Below are 15,624 nucleotides of genomic sequence, written 5' to 3' on the forward strand. Positions count from 1 at the left end.
AACATAAAAATAATTAAATTAAAAATTATAGGTAGATAGACAAGAATTACCCTGGCAACATTGGTATTGCATAGTATGCAAATTACTTTCTTAAAGCATTTGCCAGTAATAAAGGCATTCTGTTGTAGAAGAGTAAAGTTCAATAATGTAGCAATTGTTTCAATCCAATAATATACAATATGAAGTAATGGGTGGGTAGGATAGCACTGCATAGGACAGGGGTCTGCAACCTTAAACACTCAAGGAGCCACTTAGACCCGTTTCCCACAGAAAAGAAAACACCAGGAGCCACAAAACCCTTCCCGTCCCTGACTATTTCTTGAGCAACCACAAAACTAGCATATGTAGTTGAATTAAACATTCTGTTTTCTTCTGAAACTTTTTTCTTGGATTTATCCATGGTTGGCCTACCAGGGGTTGAAAAGCTCAATAAATCAAATGTCGCACATTGGCTGCTGTGATGCATATTTTGAGTGACAGGGAGCTGCAGCAGAGGGGTGAAAGAGCCACATGCTGAGCCCTGGCATAGGAGAATGCCAGGAAGGTAAGAAACATGACTTGGTCACTTCTTTAAATAAGAAGGAAATCATTCTGGGAAAAGAATGCTATTTTGAAATAATTTTTAATGAAAACATAGAAAATTGTGATCCTTGGGTGGGGATAGGTAGAAGGAGCTCCTAGATTTTCTCTGGCACAGCAGTGCCTCTAAATTGCATTTATTCAGTTGACTCCATGCTTAAAGTCCTGAATAGACAAGAGTTCAGCTTCCGTTTCCAGAAGACCCTCTCCATTGTTATCCCATTTAGACAAAGGGAGAATTAGTGAAAAACTAATAATTGAAAAGACAGTGCCCTTATAATTCCATCAAGGGCTATTAGCTTAGTTTCTATATGATTTCTGATTTGCTTTTAGACCCAGGATATCTGGTAGATGTCATAGAAGATGGAGTATTTTCCTTGATTGGACAAGTTGACAGTTAACCTCTCTAAAGAGGCTGGACCCCCACCCACCCCCACATTCTATAAAATCAAAGATAAGTGCTGAAGCAGAAGAAAGCAAGAAGAAGAAACAAAAAAAAATGTGCTTATAAACATCCATTTCCACAACATTGTCAAACTATTTAGTAAGGATGTATTATTACTATTATTCTTCTCATCTTTCCTATTACCTATCTCCTTTTCTACTTATGGTTATAACTTTGTTGCTTGTATCTTTACAATTTATATTGTTTTATTTAGTTTCCTAGTATGTATGTTGATTGCTTATTTCGTATCCGATGACTATCAATAAGTGTTGTATCTTATGATTTATGATGAATGTATTTTCATGATGACTATGATCATGATTTATCACTTATAGCTTTTATGTACACTGAGAGCTTATGCACCAAAGACAAATTCCTTGTGTCTCCAATCACACTTGGCCAATAAAGAATTTATTCTATTCTATTCTATTCATGTTTGAGGCCTGAAAGATATCGTCCAACCATCTTTTCTGAAATGAACATGTGCTGAAACCCATAAATTTATTTGGAATTCTGTATGGGCCTTTTTTTTTTCCCTACCTTTCCCCTCCCCCCCCAATAAACTCCTTTTACAGCTACAGAGTTGGCATAACATGTTTTAGAAGATAACTTCTCATTAAAATCATGCTCATGGGCAAGACTGAATGAATCTATAGCTACTCCATGCACTTCAGACATGGCGGGCGATTTGGTACATTCTGTACTTTTAAGTTTTGGGCAGGAAGTTGCAGAACCCCTTATGCCTTTTTTCCCTAAAGTTGGGTAAAAGGGAGAGATTCTTCGTAGGAGAGCTAAGAGTTCCCTATCCAGATATTTGAGTGAGTCTTTTAAAAAATAGCCTGACAACAGCTTATTGTAAGGGTTCTTCTGAATCTCTGAAAAAGTAAAGGCTGCTCTGTGACTGCATCAGCTCCATTTCCTCCAATCATTGTTGGGGAACAAAAAATGGGCAAAAAGATTGATTTAGCCCATATAAAATTTAGAACAAAGAAGAAGGGGTCAAATTATTCTCCAAAGCACCAGAGGGCAGGACAAGAAACAATGGTTGGAAACTAATCAAAGAGAGAAGCAACTTAGAATTAAGGAGAAACTTCCTAACAGTGAGGAAAATTAATCAGTGGAACAGCTTGCCTCCAGAAATCATGAGCACTCCATTACTTCATGTTTTTAAGAAGAGTCTAGACAGCCACTTAACTAAAATGGTATAGGTCCTCCTGATTGAGCAGGGGTCTAGACTAGAAGACTTCCAAGTTCCCTTTCAGCTCATTCTATTCTATTCTAAATGCTGTATCCTTTGTCTCACAGCTGCCTGGACAGACTAAAGACTTGAGGTTGTTAAGCCCTCATTTTGCAAACCACTGTTTCAGCATGTTCTGGAATATAAGCTTTTACTCTAGGCCCAGGGGGAATGCTGGCTGTGGGGGTGTGCGACAACTCACCATGGTCAATTTGCCATGGCCAACTCCACACAGGACAACTCACTGCAGGACAATTCAACAATTCAATTTAATTATTTAAAATAGTTTAATTTTTTTAAAAAAATTTGCCCTTCCTTTGGCATCCTTTCTCTAATGATTCTAATCCACTATTTCTTTGATATTAGTGTAATTCTTGTCCAGTGGTGAGTTGTCCCTTGGCACATTGGCCATGGTGAATTCTCCTGTGGTGAGTTGCCCACAGTGATTGGCTGTGGCGAGTTTCCCATGGTGAGTTGATTGTGGCAAGTTGTCCCATTCAGCTGCCATGAGCTGTTTTTTTTAACATTGGTCCACACAATATTCCAGATGCAGTTGTATTATTATTATTATTGTGGTTGGAAGCTGAACTCTAAATCTTCTGGAGGGTATCAGGCATCTACTTTTGATTTTAGTAAATGAGGCATGGAAATCAATGGAGGACAACATTTGCTGCCTGCTGCTAGACTGGGCTGGCCCACACATTCTCTGAATGAAAAGAACAGAAATATTCAGCCTGTGTGCTCTAGTGATGCCATTTCCCTGCAAATGAGAGAGCAGTAATGTCAAGCGTCTGCTCAATAAGACCGCAGAGTCATTCTCATGTCGTGGGAAAATGCAGGTATGTTTTCAAGAGATAAGCTCAGAGAAATTTCTTTCCTCCCAAATTACTCTTGCTGGAAGAAAACGCAACTGAGTGTTGAAATTACAGCTCATGCTCATTTGTTCACAATTGCAAACAGAACATATCAAATGACCCCACAACATTTATTTAGCTATCAAATAAGGATCTCATGGCTGCAATTCAGAGAAATGTGACCAAGAGTGCACATCTAATATACTTTTTAAGATTATCTGTCTGTCCCACTTCCTTATTATTGCCTACTCTGCTACTCCACACCAGATCTCCATGCAGTTTGGCAAGCAGTTTTTAAAGAAGATAGTTTCAACAGTAGTTTAAGATGTGTTGAGGGATGACAACTGATTCAGCATGAAAGTATCGTGCTAATGCAAAAGCAAACAAACCACATTATATCCTACCTTTAAGTGCAAACAAAAGAAATCGGGTCATCCAATCTCCTTACTTTTAATACAATGTACACTCTTAAAATAGTATATTGCATTTTACTGGAAAGATATCATTTGTGCATTCACCTCAAGCTAAAGGACCCCCTGGTAATAGTGGTAATAGCTTTTTTTTAACATTGGTCCACACAATATTCCAGATGCAGTTGTATTATTATTATTGTGGTTGGTCATAGTCAGCTAGATGTTTAGACTAGATTTGGCATTTTTATCCACCTACTGAGTCCTTCCCAAAGATCTGGGATAGACAGGTGTTTTTGCTTGTTGGTATTAAAAGTATCATTGCAGAATCTATATATATAAAAGCAAAAATCACTCACGCAATAGTCACGAAATCTCCAGAACCGTAAAGCCTACAAACTAAAGCTCACTAAGAAAAGATTTTTCGAAATGACCATCAGAGCATTAGTATTTCCTATATTATTATTAACACGCTCTGATACTAATTAGTTAGACTTTCTACCCCCCCTCTCAACCTGAAAAAACTCTGGAGAGAAGGGGATATGATAGGGGAGGATTCTGCGGGGCAAGCCTGATGGTGAGAAGGGGAGAGGATAGGGGAGGATTCTGCGGGGCAAGCCTGAGGGAGAGAAGGGGAGAGGATAGGGGAGGATTCTGCGGGGCAAGCCTGAGGGAGAGAAGGGGATAGGATAGGGGACGCTTCTGTGGGGCAAGCCTGATGGTGAGAAGGGGAGAGGATAGGGGAAGATTCTGCGTGGCAAGCCTGAGGGAGAGAAGGGGATAGGATAGGGGAGGCTTCTGTGGGGCAAGCCTGAGGGAGAAAAGGGGATAGGATAGGGGAGGTTTCTGTGGGGTAAGCCTGAGGGAGAGAAGGGGAGAGGATAGGGGAGGATTCTGTGGGGCAAGCCTGAGGGAGAGAAGGGAATAGGATAGGGGACACTTCTGTGGGGTAAGCCTGAGGGAGAGAAGAGGATAGGGGACGCTTCTGTGGGGCAAGCCTGAGGGAGAGAAGGGGATAGGATAGGGGAGGATTCTGTGGGGCAAGCCTGAGGGAGAGAAGGGGATAGGATAGGGGACACTTCTGTGGGGTAAGCCTGAGGGAGAGAAGGGGATAGGATAGGGGAGGATTCTGCGGGGCAAGCCTGAGGGAGAGAAGGGGATAGGATAGGGGACGCTTCTGTGGGGCAAGCCTAAGGGAGAGAAGGGGAGAGGATAGGGGAGGCTTCTGTGGGGCAAGCCTGAGGGAGAGAAGGAGATAGGATAGGAGAGGCTTCTGTGGGGTAAGCCTGGGGGAGAGAAGAGGATAGGATAGGGGAGGCTTCTGTGGGGCAAGCCTGAGGGAGAGAAGGGGAGAGGAGAGACTGATTGTAACTACTCATTAATTTTCAATCTATAAGTGCCGATTTATCAAGCCCGATCCTATAGTTTCGTAGTGGAGCATGGGTATTCAGCTAGTGTTCCAAATAAAGCTGCCTTTTGTAATTGACTGATGGTGATTTTGTCAATGCTGATGGTATTCAAGCAGTGTTCAAGTTGTTTTGGGATTGTACCCGAGGTATCTACCATATTACCACTGGTACTATCCTTGCTGTCTTTTGCCACAGTCATTCTACTTCTATTTACAGGTCTTTGAGTGTAGTGATTTTCCTCCAGTTCTTTCTCTTCTTTTCTGCTGTCTCAAAATACTGCAACATGTACTATCCAGAAATTTTTGTCTTCCTTATTTATTATTACTACTTCCTTCAAGCCACTCTTGACTCTTGATGACTGCCTAGGTAAATCCCTGCAGTTTTCTTGGCAGGGTATTTTTAAAGTGGTTTGCCCTTGCCTCCTTCCTAGGGCTGAGAGAGAGTAACTGACTCAGGTTTCCTCAGCTGACTGTGTGCCTAACATGAGACTAGAATTCATGGTCTTCCACTTTGTATCCCAGCACCTCAACCGCTATGCCAAAGTGGCTCTTAGACAGGGGTGAAATGCTACTGGTTTCGTCCGGTTCACCCGAACCGGTAGTAAAAAATGTAAAAAAAAAGAGTTCTGATGATTAGCTGAGCAACACGCGATTGTTGGAACTTTTTTTAAAACTTTTTTATCATTTTTTTACTACCGGTTCTCCGTTAGTAAAAAATGCTTTAAAAAAGTTTAAAAAAAAGGCTCCGATGATCACAGCTGTGCTGTGCAATCGTCAGATCCTGTTTTTTTACTTTTAAAAGCATTTTTTACAACCTATTTGGCGAATAGGCTGTAAAAGAAAAGCTTTTAAAAGTAAAAAAAAAGGCTCTGAAATCACCCGCCACAGCTGATCACACACCCCCCATGCACTGTTCTACTTACCCCATGCCTCCTTTTGGTGTGCACTGCACATGTGCATGCACAGCGCACATTTGGTATGCAGCGCGTATGCGCAGCCAGCAAACCAGTAGTAAACCGGTTCAGATTTCCCCACTGCTCTTAGATGAAGCCACACCATTGTAAACGAGCTCCAGCATCAGGCAACAAAACAATCTATATTAGATTGCTTAGGTCAGAGGTCCTCCCTGGAAATTCACTTTTGGTTAAGTCATTTCTTTTCACCTTCAGCCAAATACAAAGAACATCTTTGCTTGGGCCATCTTAGCTTTTCCACATTCTGAAGATGTGAGAGACAATCCAAGACACTAAAGTCTTTTTTAACAACAAATATTATGGCTAATTAAAATTGTGCTCTCTGCTTTAGAATATGTCATCTTCATTAATATCCAGAATAGAGTCCTGCATTATCTAAGTCCTTTTGTAGTCTCTTAAGTGAGATATTTCTGTATGACTTCATAATTTCCAATTGTGATAGTAGTTGATGAATATACACAATAAGACTTTCCTTTCTTGGGAGTGCTCTGATTTAAAAAAATAAAGAAAATATTCTTATTAAAACTAGATATCTTATTTTTAGAATATGTTTAGAGAAACGGGTATGATATTTCTTGACCAATAAAAATTTGTATGTTTTAAAAGCATATAAGGAAGGTATGGCAATCAGGTTCAATTTGCCAGTTAATTATAGTATTACATTTCATTTTGTTCAGTATTATGGAGCAGGATAAATCTTTATCAAATAATATTATATTTTGATCAATTCACCAGTGGTTGGGATTCTCTCAAAGGGATCTCCCTTAGTGGAGTTTTCCATTACCTTACCCTAAGGGTATCCTTGTACACATATTTATAAATCTCTGAGTCTTGTTTCTGCAGTGGTATATCTCTGATACAGCTGATCTGTAAGGCTCTTTTTAATTTTGTAAGCCCAAAGCTGCCTCCAATTATTTTGTAAATCTTGTTCAAACAAGTGTCTGAAACAAAGAAGGATGTTCTCATTGATTTAAAACTGTCATTTTGGCATTCCTATCTGATAATTTGCAAAGAGATTACAGTGAGAGCAGGTGGTCCAGGGATATTCATGAAAGATTGCATAAAATGTCATTTTACTGCCCCCCCCCCCCTTGCAGTGAAGTCTGGCACCTGTTACAACCAACAATGATGAGCTATTGTTTCCACTACATAAGAAAAAACTAGGAACAAGTTAAAAAAAACATGGTTTCTCAGCAATCCACCATTTCTTCAACTGGCTTAGTGAATCACTCTACTTTTTATTTAATCACATTAGTCGGAGAGAAATTCAACAAAACGGAAGCTATGGAGATGGATAAGAATTTTGTCACTTCACAGTTGGGTGGGAAGTCGTTTAGAAGATTGCTAGCTCTAATCCCATTCTATTTAGGCTTCTGCTTACTGTGACATTGTTTTCATTGTTCCTCAAATAAGTATTGGTGATGTTTGTGTGACACATTTAGCCAGAAAATCTGATTAATAAAGATGTCTTATCCCTGTCATGCAAGCCTCTTTCATCAAAGTTTCAGTGTGTCATTTGAATCCAGGAAAACTATCATTTCAGGCTTAAGAAAATTATAATTTTGTTTCTGTAAATCAAAAATGACTCCTGTTCAGATGATACCAGAAGGCTCAGATCTTAGTTATAGTAGAAGATTGGAGAAAGAGGCCAAGATGCACACACTATGAACCAGGGGTAAAATCCAGCAGGTTCTGACAGGTTCTGGAGAACTGGTAGCAGAAATTTTGAGTAGTTCGGAGAACCGGCAAATGCCACCTCTGGCTGGCCCCAGAGTGTGGTGGGAATGGAAATTTTGCAGTATCCTTCCCCTGCCACACTCACCAAGCCATGTCCACCAAACCACACCACGCCCACCAAGCCAGGCCCACAGAACCGGTAGTAAAAAAATTTGAATTCCACTACTGCTGTGAACATAAGCATTATGTTGTTAATTCTGACCACTGTTAGTGAAACACACACCATAAAAAAGTCCAATGCCTGCATCCACATGGTACTCTTAGCATAGTGAAACCATTCCACTGCTCTGAGCACAAAACTGGAGAATCCCCATTATAGACTTATCACATCTTCTCAAGCAGGGGTGTCAAACTGGATTTCTTCAAGGGCTGGATCAGCATTGTAATTCTCCTCTGCGGGCCAGCCAGGGGATGAGACGCGTTGGACACCTCCTGCGCCCCCCCCCATGTCCTGTTTTCAGCCTGCATGGCCTCCTGAAGCACTTTGCTAGTCATAACGGGACGTGGGGGCTGCGCCTGCACTCCATTTCTCCAGAGTTATCTCTGCAATTCTCCACAGCTTCCAGACATGGCTGTAAAAAACACAGAACACTGATAACCTTTGCTGCCATCTAGTGGCCATCTGGATTTGTGCATCCCAATTCTAACCAGCCTTCACTATCTTGGAAAGGAGCAGTGCTGGCATTTTGTGAATCATCAAATCATTGCTGAGCAAGATGAGGGAAATGGCTCTTCCACATTCCATGCCTCTTGAGCAACCATTCCCTGTGGGGAATGAGGCTTGTTTTGGGCCAGTTGTGACCCATTCTTTTCCTGTCTCTTTCTCTCTCTAACGTTTGTTTGGCAATGTCAACAGCCACCTGCTCTGCAGGTGCTTAGTGTACTTTTGGTGGCAAAGGGCTTTTCCCTGTCAAGCATGAATTTCTCCCTAAAGCGACTGACAAATTATAAGATTAACTCTTCAAATTGTTTTTTTTAAACTTGGCATTTTCTTCTTAAACAAGATGTGAAGGATTTCTCTTGGAATCAATTGTCCTCTTCTGCTCTGCATGGTGTCTACTTAGGGCTGTGCAGCCAGTTGTGCTGTATCTAGGCAGACTAACAGTGGCTGCAGTCTCTGTGTGTGTGTGTGTCTCTCTCTCTCTCTCTCCCTCCCTCCTCCTCCCTCTCTTTCTCTCTATTTCTTTCCCTCTCCCCCCCTCTCTCTCACACACACACAATCATCCATACACCCATTATGTCTATGGGTATTCATGTGCAAAATATATTACATAGTGGGACCTTTTTTCCAAATCACAGCTCATGAAAAAAATGGTTTTAGGCAAAAACAATAAGAAAGGAAATAACTTCTTGGCACTTTCCTTTGACTAATATACTACAGGATGCCACAAAATGCATCATTCATACCTAAGACAGTGAGAAGGATCTGGAGAGATCTCTGCTCAAAGCTGGTGGGAACTCTAGAAGTAATCCTGTTATGGGCAATATTTTGTAGAAGAGTGATATCCATGTCTGACAGTTCAATGGTAATGACATTCTTGTGTAAATTGGTGAAAACAACACCTCTATGGCCATGAGGTCTTGGGAAAAGATTGTTTGAATGATGTAGAAGATTCTAGCTTCTTCCATGACACCCTAACACTTCCCCAAGCTGTGTCCTTACCTCACCCAAGGCAGATACTCTGGATATGCTTGGAGCAGAGTAGATTTATGTGGGTAAGAGAAAAAGAGACCACAGGGGCAGAAGTAAGCATTGCATCTCTTTGCTCCTCAGCTATAAAAGACTTATTTTTTCATATTAATTTACTCAGTAATTCTGTTTCTGCATCCATATTTACCCTATAGCTCAATCCACAGGTTAATTCATTTATATCTTTGTGTCAATTGTTATACGTGTGCATGTATTCTTCTTCCAGCATACTCTGTGGAGCTTTTTTTTTTCATAATGGAATGTTCATTTAGCTTATTGGATCCATATTTACCATAAGACATTTAAAAATCTGGGAGCAGTTGGCAGCATCTGGTAACTTTGAAAGAAGAGTATAATCAGTTAATTTAAATGTCTGAGAAGGAAAAGAAACTAACTATGAGCACACATATAGAATAAGTTAAACATTCCATACTAGCTGAATTTCAAGACAGTAATATTCTATTGCTCACAGTAAAAAAAGGACAGAGGAATCGAACCATTTCAAAATAAACCAACATCTTAAAAAACTGAAAATAGTAAGAGAATATTAGTAGTTATCAACCACAGACAGATTCTATTTGTGATACAGGAAAGGCAGATCAATGGTCAGCTATGACATTTCCTAATTTGGTTGCTCTCCAAATATGTGGACTTCATCTCTCAGATTTACCCCATCAACATGGCCGTTGCTGAAAATACTGGAGGTTTAATCCAATACTCCTGCAGGATGTCACACTGTTGAAGGAGGCTGGCACAGACAAATAGCAGAATTAGTTGCTGCATAATCCATGATGTAATCTGATTGTTTCTTTTGTTTATTCATTTATTAACACATTAAATCTTAGCATTTGCTAATGAAGGCACCAGTCTGGATTAACAATTTTTTCCCCAGAATCTTAAATCTAGAAAGTCAGTGGATCATTTCCAACTATAACTATAAATAATTCTGTTTTGAAATCCTTTTGTACTTTTGAGGAAATAGTTTTGAGCTGGAAAATAATTGACATAATAACTATAATAAATATATATGTTTATCTTATTGTAGAATATCTATCAATAATTTATTATCATGAAATGTAGCACGATGCCTATGATATTAAACATACTCAAAAATGATATACTAGATCTATGCACTGTAAGCTGCTGCCACCTTCTGAATAAAAACTAAAATGACTGCCTTTGTAATGCCTATCCTGAGATGGAAAGTGTACAACTAAAATTAAATTTCAGCATAAAAATATTGTTTATTCATATATGTTTTGTATTTTGTTAAATAGCACTGAGAAAGAACCAAAGACTGCTAATGTGATCTGACACACTATTCGTTTTGTTTTATTGGATTATTTTATTTCTTTTTTTTTTTAATTTTTATTGAAATTTATTATAATTTTATAATTTATTATAATATATTATAATAATTGGATTATTTTATTTCTATCCTGCCTTTCTATTTAACTGGAGATCCTCAAGGCAGCTAACCTTTCACAAAATGCAGAGTACTGAAAAAAATAAATAAATAAAAGTCACAAATTGAAAATGAAGAGGGAGACAAGTGGAAGTGTGTGACTAAGCAAAGCGAAGGGGTCAAGGGGGAATCAGTGGTACTGAATGGGAAGTGGGAAAATCAACTCCTTCCTCAGCCATTAATGCTCATTTGATGACTTTAGGCCAGTCATTCTTTCTCAGACCAATCTACTTGGAAAGAGTGGAGGTGGAGGGAATACTATGGACGCCATCTTGAACTTTTGAATGAAAGTCAGAGTGCAAATTTAATAAATGGAAAAAATATTTAAATAAATCAGCAGCTGGTCTAAAGCTGTCGCTCAAGATGACAGCTGACATCCACCTGAACAAGTCCTGCCATCTTAAGATTCAGAGAAAAGGGCAGAAGACAATGTTGCCCGCATGGGTCATGGAAATCGCCAAATCACTTTGAGAAAGAAAAGTGGTTGTGGTGGATGATTTCCTGCTGAGAAGTACCAAGCCTCAGACCTGATTCTGATCTATCAGAATGATATATAAAGAATACTGGAGTATACAGATGATATATTATGTCATGCCCCATGTATGAGGTTTTACATGACTTACAACCTTCATTCTGTTATCATGGAGGTATATATTTTATGTATTTTTGTATACAGCAGTGTTTAATTTACACAGTGTTTTCCGTTACATTGATCAGTAGAAAGCAGTAGGTGATCAACGTTGTCCTATTAGGGGCTGTTCAGACATGTGTGTCCAGATGGTATTCTACAGAAGTCAAACCTATTGTGAAGTGAGCTCCTGGACCTTTGTACTTCAGATGACTACATATTTATTTATTTATTGTTTATTTATTGGTTCGATTTATATGCCGCCCTTCTCCGGAGACTCAGGGCAGCTTACAATGCGTTAAGCAATAGCCTTCATACTTTTGTATATACCTGCTTAGTAGGGCTTTCGGGGGCCCCTAAGCGGTGTTCTTTTTTTTTTATACAAAGTCAGCTTATTGCCCCCACAATCCGGGTCCTCATTTTACCTACCTCGAAAGGATGGAAGGCTGAGTCAACCTTGAGCCTGGTGAGATATAAATGCATTAGTTTCAAAAACTATCCAAATTGGATACTTAGCAGTATTGCAGGAAGGGATCTAAAGTGCAAAAGTCCACTACACCGACAGATTGTGTAATAATCCGGAAAATTTTTGAGTGTGCAGAAATGGACAAATTTACTGTAGAATTAAATAACAAGGAAGACTCGGAATATTACTCAACCTGGGAAAACTTGTATCAATGGATAGAAAATAAAAATAGGAAATATATAGATCAAAATAAGACATAAATTGTGTTTACATTATTATTATTATTATTATTATTATTATTTATTAAATTTCTATACCGCCCTTCTCCAAATAGGACTCAGGGCGGTGCACAGCCAAGATAAAAACAAAGATAAATACAAAATTTAAGAACAATATTAAAATAATTAAATGTTTTGGCCGAAATTAAGATAACCCAATTTAAAATCAATTTAAAATTTAACTCAGGCCAGCCCAGCTTGTTGAAATAAATAGGTTTTCAGGGCCCGACGAAAAATCCGGAGGTCTGTTATTATACGTAACTCTGGGGGAAGGTTGTTCCAGAGGGTGGGCGCCGCCACAGAGAAGGCTCTCCCCCTGGGGGTCGCCAGCCGACATTGTCTGGCGGACGGCACCCTGAGGAGGCCCACTCTGTGCGAGCGTACTGGCCGGTGGGAGGCTATTGGTGGCAGAAGGCGGTCTCGTAAGTACCCTGGCCCTAAGCCATGGAGCGCTTTAAAGGTGGTCACCAACACCTTGAAGCGCACCCGGAAGACCACTGGGAGCCAGTGCAGCTCGCGCAGGAGAGGTGTCACATGGGAGCGCCTCGTCGCCCCCATAATCCCCCGCGCGGCCGCGTTCTGGACCAGCTGGAGCCTCCGGGTGCACCCCAGGGGGAGCCCCATGTAGAGAGCGTTGCAGTAGTCCAGGCGGGAAATGACTAGTGCCTGAGTGACTGTGCGTAGAGAGTCCCGATCTAGAAAGGGGCGCAGCTGGCGTATCAGGCGAACCTGATAAAAAGCCCCCCTGGCCACGGCCGTCAAATGATCTTCTAAAGACAGCCGTGCGTCCAGGAGGACGCCCAAGTTGCGAGCCCTCTCCGTGGGGGCGAGTGATTCGCCCCCAATAGCCAGCGATGGCGTCAGCTGGCTATATCGGGACGCTGGAAGCCACAGCCACTCGGTCTTGGAGGGGTTGAGTCGGAGCCTGTTTCTCCCCATCCAGGCCCGCACGGCCTCCAGGCACTGGGACATCACTTCAAGGGCATCGTTGGGGTGGCCTGGGGTGGAGATGTACAGCTGGGTGTCATCAGCGTACTGATGGAACTCCACCCCAAAGCCACGGATGATCTCACCCAGCGGCTTTACATAAATGTTGAACAGAAGGGGCGAGAGGACCGACCCTTGTGGCACCCCACAAGCAAGGTGCCTCGGGGTCGACCGCTGCCCCCCCCGTCAACACAGATTGCGACCGGTCAGAGAGGTAGGAGGAGAACCACCGCAGAACGGTGCCCCCCACCCCCAACCCCGCCAACCGGTGCAACATGATACCATGGTCGATGGTATCAAAAGCCGCTGAGAGGTCTAACAGGACCAGGATAGAGGAGCAACCCCTATCCCGAGCCCTCCAGAGATCATCCACCAACGCGACCAATGCCGTTTCCGTGCTGTGCCCAGGCCGGAAGCCGGACTGGAGCGGGTCTAGATAGACAGCTTCATCCAGGTACCGGGGAAGCTGTTGCGCCACCACACTCTCAACAACCTTCGCAACAAAGCGAAGGTTGGAGACTGGACGATAGTTAGCCAAAACAGCCGGATCCAGAGAGGGCTTCTTGAGGAGGGGCCTCACAACCGCTTCTTTCAAAGCGGCCGGCAGGACCCCCTCACTCAAAGAAGCGTTAACGATCTTCTGGAGCCAGCCTCGTGTCACCTCCCGGGAAGCCAGAACCAACCAGGAGGGACACGGGTCCAATAAACATGTGGTCGCGTTCAGCCGTCCCAGGACCCTGTCCATGTCCTCGGGAGCCACAGGATCGAACTCCCCCCAGATAACACTCTCAAGACCTGCCTCAGTCATCCCATCCGGACATACCCAGTCAGAGGCCAGTCCTTCCCGAATCTGAGCGATTTTGTCATACAGATACTGCACAAAATCCTCGGCTCGGCCCTGCAAGGGGTCATCCCGCGCTTCCAGATGGAGGAGGGAGCGGGTCACCCTGAACAGGGCGGCCGGGCGATTATCTGATGACGCGATAAGAGCGGCAAAATAACTAGATTTCGCCGCTTTTATCGCCACTAGGTAGGTCTTAATATGAGACCTCACCAGTGTTCGGTCGGATTCGGAGCGACTGGTCCTCCAACTACTCTCCAGGCGTCTTTTCCGGCGCTTCATCTCCCTGAGCTCCTCGGAAAACCAAGGAGCTAGGTGAGTTCGGTGCCGGGTCAGAGGCCGCAAAGGCACGACACGGTCCAAGGCCCCGGCAGCCGCACTATCCCAGGCGGCCACCAGGTCCTCAGTCGAGTCATGAGCCAGAGTCTCAGGAAATGGCCCAAGCTCCATCTGGAACCTATCAGGGTCCATCAGGCGCCTGGGGCGGAACCACCTGGTCGGTCCCGCCTCCCTGCGGCGGGGTGCAGCGGTTAGAAAGTCCAGTCGAAGGAGCGAGTGGTCAGACCATGACAAGGGTTCGATGACTATATCCCCTGTATCAAGGCCACTCAACCACTGACCAGAGACAAAAACTAAGTCCAGAGTGTGTCCACCCGTGTGAGTGGGGTCATGAATTAACTGAGTAAGGTCCATGGCCGTCATGGAAGCCATGAACTCTCGAGCCACCTCAGACGTTTCGCCGATAGATGGCAGGTTGAAATCCCCCATGACTAGAAGTCTGGGGGTACCAACCGCCACCTCAGCTATGACGTTGAGCAGCTCGAGCAGGGCCGTTGCCACGCGGCAGGGAGCCAGGTACGTGATCAACAAGCCCATCTGTACTCCACGACCCCACCTCACAAAAAGGGACTCACATCCGGCTATCTGTGGAACAGTGGTCTCCCTCGGATCAAGACTTTCCTTTATAATAACCGCCACCCCCCCCGCCCCTGCCCTGAGCTCTCGGCTGATGGAATGCTCGGAAACCTGGTGGGCACATATCCACGAGGGGAACCCCCCCCTCATGGCCCAACCAGGTCTCCGTAATACCTGCCAGGTCCGCTCCCCCCTCCTGAATAAGATCGCAAATGAGGGGGGCTTTATTTACCACGGACCTGGCATTGCACGACAGCAGCCGAAGGCTCGGGCCCTGAGAGTCTGAACAGCCTGGGATACGAGAAGGGCTATGGGGACCGGGGCGTGCCACCGCTCGAAGATAGCGAGTGCGCGCCCCCACTACATGATGCGGCCCCCTGCTCCCACCATATCTGCCCCTCCCACTCAACACATTGATAGAAAAGCCCTCGACAGAATGGACTCTGATGTCCCTCTTACCCCCGGAATCTGCACCCTCCGTGGCCCCACTAACAGCTGGGCCGGACCCCTCCCCCCGTGGGTTAACCCCCAAACCCACACAACCCTCCCGCCCCTTAAAATCCCTTAAAAATCTATCAAAATCTATCAAAAAGTTTCCCTAAAAAACCCCTTAATCCCCTTTTTGCAGCATGCAAATATATTTGATCAAGAAGGAATATCTGAGAATATATGAATAGAGTTAAGATTTGTGTACGGTTGGAACAACGTTG

The sequence above is a fragment of the Pituophis catenifer genome, unplaced genomic scaffold (assembly GCF_029215685.1).
Source record: "Pituophis catenifer annectens isolate HBS135680 unplaced genomic scaffold, rPitCat1.0.hap2 SCAF_1, whole genome shotgun sequence".
Classification (NCBI taxonomy): Eukaryota; Metazoa; Chordata; class Lepidosauria; order Squamata; family Colubridae; genus Pituophis; species Pituophis catenifer.